Source organism: Condylura cristata, unplaced genomic scaffold (genome assembly GCF_000260355.1).
Source record: "Condylura cristata isolate star-nosed mole 26May11 unplaced genomic scaffold, ConCri1.0 scaffold00019, whole genome shotgun sequence".
Taxonomy (NCBI): domain Eukaryota; kingdom Metazoa; phylum Chordata; class Mammalia; order Eulipotyphla; family Talpidae; genus Condylura; species Condylura cristata.
Window position 1 is genome coordinate 20,818,447 of NW_004567120.1, and position 6,735 is coordinate 20,825,181.

Below are 6,735 nucleotides of genomic sequence, written 5' to 3' on the forward strand. Positions count from 1 at the left end.
TAATAAATAAAATAAAGATTTATTTATTTGTGCATACAGAACTGGGGTACAGACCAGGGATACATAGGTGGTGAGAAGATTCACAAGAGACAGAGTGGAGAGCAGAACAGACAGATTGATGAAGTACACAGCTGCGGGGAGCAGCAGGCAGGTCAGAAGAGGTCTACTGCGGCCATGTGGGTCACCTCCCTGGCCGGGGATTGAAATTGTGCTGAAGCGCCTGCTGCTAGCTTCTTAGTTCTGTGATTTAATCCGTTATGCCACCAGGGAGAGCCCCTAAAATCATTTTTTAAATAATAATATAATGAATGCATAGCATTTTCCTTACTTAATATGTAGTGTCAGAATTGACTGTTGGAAAGCACTATTTTAATAAGCTGTTGGGATTGTATGCTTAAGTGTTTTGTTTTTGCCTTTTCAAGTTGTATCTTAACTTATTAAATGTTGAAGGAAACCAAAAGTAAGGAGAAATAATTATAAATAAGTATGCTGAATTTAGCTTTAGCTTCCTTTAGTCCAAAGGGAGAGCATCCAAAATTTCCACCTTTCCTAGGGGACTTCTTCAGAAAGGATCCGCAGATCCCAGTGCCATTCTAGTCCCATGTTTCTAGTGGTTCCTCTTAGGCAATCTCTCCAACTACTGTAAGAGGCTTTTTACTTTATCCACAAAGGTTAGTTTAACTCTAGAAACTCCCACCCCTTGAAAAGTATATTCTTCCTAGTGTGGATTAGAATAAATTCTTCGGGAGCTCAAAACCAGTTCACATCTGTCATTCACTGTCCAAATGTCACAGAAAGTTTTAGAGTAAATGTGGCTTTATCAAACCCAGCATCTATTTCGAGGAGATAGGAATTGCACATGGATATCTTTACTCTCAATGTTCAATGTAGCTGTTGAATCACACCACCCACACAGACACATACACCATGTCCCCAGGGAAATATCAATGTTCAGGGACAGAAAAAACTACATTCAAGGCCATCACTATTCAAAATGTTGCCTAATATTAATTCGCTTCATTTAACCACTTATGTTCCATTTTTATTTAATAGCCATTTCCAAATTGTATCTCTTAAAGCTATTAGCTAATTCATGTTTGTTATGCATGTGCTGAGTATTTTGTGTTGAACTATTTGTCCCTTAATGAGTCCTCTAAGATGAGTGGGTGAAAATTAAAACGGGGCACTTTGAGTTTGAGTGTCCCTTATGAGTAGAAATCATCATATGTGAATTATATACAAGCATGTGAAGCATGCGTGAAACAATTGTTCGTCCAAGTATGATAAAGATGAACATTTTACGTTATCCACAGTCCATTGATCAAATATAAAAAAGCAAAGCATTTCTTTTCTTGGCACACAAACTTGCCTCACGGCACTGTTGCCCATTTATACCTGGTTTCAAATGCAACGATACCATCTTCTTATGAAACATCAACACAGAGAGACAGCTTTACCATGTCTAATGAAAATAGTAACTTCAACTTCATCTCGGCATTTCTCACATTAGAAGTTGAATCTTCAGTTACCATGACATTTTCTCCTGTCATTATCATCTTTAACACCCTCCCTCAAGTCCCTCCCCCAATCCAAAAGTCCTCTATTTAAAAACAAAATCTTTCACATGGATAACTGAAGTAAAAAGAAACAGAGATAGAATATACTCTCTATCAGCAAAGCAAGAAATTTAAAGGAAAAATGCTACTTAAACTTAGTCCCACATAACAGGTTAATTTTTTTTTTTAAAGATTTATTTATTTGTGCATACAGAACTGGGGTACAAGCCAGTGGCTCAGGGCCGGCGAGAGGCTTCACCAGAGACAGAGTGGGGAGCAGAACAGGCAGATCAACGAAGTACACTGCTGAGGGGAGCAGCGGGCGGGTCAGGAGAGGTCTGCCGCGATGTGATCACCTCCGGGGCAGGCGGGAATCGAACTCATGCGGAAGTGGCGTTAGCTTCTTAGTGCTGTGCTTTAACCCGCTGCGCCACCAGGGAGGGCCCAGAACAGGTTATATTTAATCTATCTTTAATATTAGAATTATATTACTTCATTTTTTAAATTTTCGTTGTTATCATCCCAAATATTTTAAATGTGTGGCACTGCTCCAATAAGAGGGAGATCAGTACAAAGAAAGGACAAAATCACTGGCATATATCAAAGACCATTTTCATGATATAGCAGTGTGTTATTTCCTATACTGATGATCTTAAAGCAAATATTATTAAAACTACTAATGACTTTTGTGAGATCATTTGCACAATTATCCTCACCACTTTATTTTTATGATATAATAGATTTAATTGACAGAAATCATGTTAGATGTTTTTCAAATCAAAATCTCATATTCCTGACAACTTCAACTGTCTTTCTGCCTTTAGTCTCTGAGCAATACCTCCACCATCCACCCTAAATCTACCTACCACATTATTATCCCAGTGACATTTCTGTAACAGCAATCACATAGTTCCAGAGATAAAACTCTCTGGAAGGTTTCCTCATCTATCACCCTCTTCCGTGATTTCAATTATCACTTACATGTTGAGCTTCAAATTGTAAGCCTAACTAAATCTTTCTACTGCATTCCAGAACTAGATCCAATTATTTACTCAATATACTCAAGGAGGAGACCACATACATCCTAATATACAAGTCCAAAACTACCAACTGATCGTTTTGTTTTTCTCATGTCATTAATTTCTATGATTGCATGTACATGTTCTTTGCTTATCATACTAAGCAATTTTAAGGACATTTCAGCTCTGTAACTATATACTCTCATGCCTTTATCCTTTCTTTAACCCCATCCTCAGTAATTTTGGTGTTTGTTCATAACATTCTTTAACATATACTGAAATTTTTATATCCATTATCTAAATGGACACTTTCACTTAATTTTCAAAACAATCCTATTACATAGCTACTACTATTATTATCATCATCATAGATATAAGGAAACTAAGGCTAAAAACAGTAAGTATTTTTGCACAAGTCATATAGGATAGGAATCCAACCAGTTTGACTCCAGAGCCAGCGCACTGAACTCTGTATACTACCTCATATTTACATAATAGGTATCACCACATCACATTCCCTGTAATTATGATTTTACTTATTTGTCTTCCCAACTAGTCTCTCAATAGTTTGAGAATGGGATGATAGCTTCCTTGTTCACCACCTCATTCCCTGAATAATCCTCTTTACACCATGAATAACCCTAACACATGGTAACCATCCAGCAAAAGTGTGCTGAATGTAGGACCACAAAATTGAATCAATGATTGACTCTTTAGATGTGTTTTCTGGGTGATCCTACTTCATCTAGTAATTAAAAGGTTTGAATATACAGAACATACAGACACAAAAAGCATAAACTAGCACTTTGGTTACCTTTTGCATATTTTCTTGAGGTCTTTAGTTTTTTAAGTATCATATTACAAGAAAATGTCATTTTATTGTTTTGCAATATTGTGATGAGTATGAAAAATTTCAGCTAGGGAATAAAATTATCACTAATATATAGTTAAAGATTGGTTCAATAATATAAATTTCAAATGAAAACATAATTTGGAGAAATGTTTAATAAAAAGTACAATTCTACTGTTTATTTTCATAAATTTCATAAGATCCCCCCAATTAGGTATTAGCCCCACCGTTGAATCACCCATGAATATGAAGTCAAATACTAACACAAAATCAGTTTTATATTGCCGTACAACTAAGTTCAGAGATTGTTGATATGAAAATCATACATTGCTGACACCCAGTGGTTATCAAATATAAAGCAAGCTTGGTTTATAAATGGCTTTCATTTCCAACAACACTGAATGGTTTTCTATCTTTATTTTATATTTATATTTAACTTTAATGTACATAATAATTTTTAAAAAAATTTTGGGATGTACAGAAATTGCAAGGAATATTATGCATTTCATATCAACAAGAAGCAGCAATTCTAATTTTTTTTAAAGATTTATTTATTCATACAGAACTGGGGTACAGGGGTATAGGCGCCGTGAGAGGATTCACAGAGACAGAGTGGGGAACAGAACAGGCAAATCAACAAAGTACACTGCTGAGGGAGAAGCAGGCAGGTCAGGAGAGGTCTGCTGGCCATGTGGGTCACCTCTGACGAGGGGATTGAACTCATGCTTTAGTGTCTTTAGTTTTTTAGTGCTGTGCTTGAACCCGCTGCACCACCAGAGAGGGCCCCAACTCTAGTTTTTTTTTTTTTTTTGTAGTTTTAACTGTCACTGAAATCATAACAATAGTGTATTGGAAGAGGTAGTCACCATCCTCAGTCTTTCTCTTGCAGTTGAAAAAAAATGTATCCAGGTAATATTAAAATTGTGAGGGAGACAAATAAGAAAGTGGTGAAAATAGTTTTTAAGTGGGTATAATGTAATAATATTTTGCATTTCTCTGGTGCTTTTTTTTTTTTTTTTTTTTTGCAATCCTTGTATTTTAAATGTCATATGAAACCTTGGTTCAACACAAGAAGTTATCTCCTGATGTGATAGAATGAATGTGAATTTGTTAGCTGACAGAATCAAGACTTAACTGTTTAGCTATTAAAAGCAGAGTAAGCACTATCCGTGTTCGGTATTTGCAGCACTAGGGAAAGGTGGCCAGATTGTTTTAGGATCAAGTGTGCCCAATACTGATAGCAGACCTTAGTAGAGAGGTACTTTAACTGCTTTATTTCATGCATAAGTATCATCTTAAAAAAATGTGAAGGTTGAGATAACATTTTTTTTTAAAGAATGGGACTTTAGGGACCTCCCTGACAGCACAGCCAGTTAAAGCACAACACAAAGAGGCTTAAGCTACTTCCGCATGAGTTCGATCCCCGCCTGCCCTGGGGGAGATCCACATGGTGAGGCAGACCTCTCCTGACCCGCCCGCTGCTCCCCTCAGCAGTGTACTTCATTGAGCTGCCTATTCTGCTCCCCACTCTGTCTCTGGTGAATCCTCTCACCACCCCCGCACCTCTGGCCTGTACCCCAGTTCTGTATGCAAAAATAAATAAATCTTTAAAAAAAAATTGGTGCAGGGAAAACTATGTAGTCATATGCAAATAATTAAACAAGACTGCTATCTTAGACCAAACACCTACTACATAAACATAAAATAAAAATAGATTAAAGTTTCTAATATTTGATCTGAAATCATAAAATACACAGAAGTAAACATAGGTGACAAGCTCTTTGACATTGGCCTAATATTGTCTTGTTGATTCATCTCCAACAACAAGAGAAACAAAGGAGAGTATAATCAAATGGGACTACATAAAACTAAAAAGCTTCTGCACAGAAAAATACACTATAGTTAAAATGAAATGGCAGCCTTAAGAATGGGAAACTATATTGCAAACCACTATCTGACAAGGGCTTAATATCTAAAATATATAAACAACTCCTACAACTCAACAAAAACAAATACAATCTGATTAAAACTTTGGCAGAAAATCTAACTAGGCATTTCATCAAAGAAAACAAATAGGTAACCAGTGAACACAAGGGAAGGTGTCTACATCATTTATTATGGGGCAAATGCAAATCAAAAGCACAATGAAATTTCACCTCACACCATTTGGAATAGGTGCTATTAAAAATTCAAGAAAAAAGGTGTTAGAGAGGATGTCAAGAAAAAGAAACTCTTGTATACTGTTGGTGGTAATATAAACTGATAGAATAGCATTGGAAAATGGTATGGAGTTGCCTTAGAAAATTAAAAATAGAACTATCATGTGATTCGGTAATTACACTTCTGTGTATGTGCCTGAAGAACATGAAAACACTAATTTGAAAAGATACATGGATCCCTATGTTTACTGCAACATTATTTACAATAGCCAAGATATGGAAACAACCCAAGTGCCTTAAATCAGATAATAGATTCAGAAGATGTGGCATATTTGCACAACAGAATATGACTCAAACATAAAAAAAGAAATCTTGTTCTTTGAGACAACATGGATGGACTTGAAGGGGATTATGCTAAGTAAAAATGAAAAACACAAATATAGAATATACTCATTTGTGGAATATAAGAAAAGCAAAGCAAAAGCAATCAAACACAACAAAGCTGTAGCCTTGCACAACAAAATGGTGGGTGCTAAAGGGGAAAAATTAGGAGGAAATAGTTTGGTGGTAGATGGTGGTGTGAAATATACAGTGGCTGAGGTGAGAAACTATACATCTGAAACCTACACAGTGTTCTAAGTTAATGTTACCTCAATAAAAGGGAAGAGACCAAGGAAATCTGTATTAGAGAGCTTATGAGGAAGACAAAACTCAGTAAGAAAGTACAAGTTTGGAATCAAGAGGGGCTATTTCCTAAGCAGACACCTTCAGAGTATATACCCTAATTTCATAATGGCCATTTCACTCATACATGATTGGAACTATGCTTGTATCATTTTCTTCAGAGTCAAATACACAAATAGAAGAGACTGCTTGGGAACCAAGGCCAATTTTTCTATTAACTAACCTGAACACTCCTTGTAATCCAGCCTTCGCTACAATTCTTTTTGGAAATTTTCCCAGCTCTGAGAACAAATTTTTCTCACTTTGAGATTATTTATTAATTTTTTTACTCTAAGTGTATCTGTCCCTCTTCTTCATGATACTCTCTGCCAACTTTTGTGTCATTATTAGGTAACTTCTGATTCAAATAAATGCCTCTATTCATTTTGACCTGATTTTAAAGATAAGCAATTTGGTAGATTAAAGTA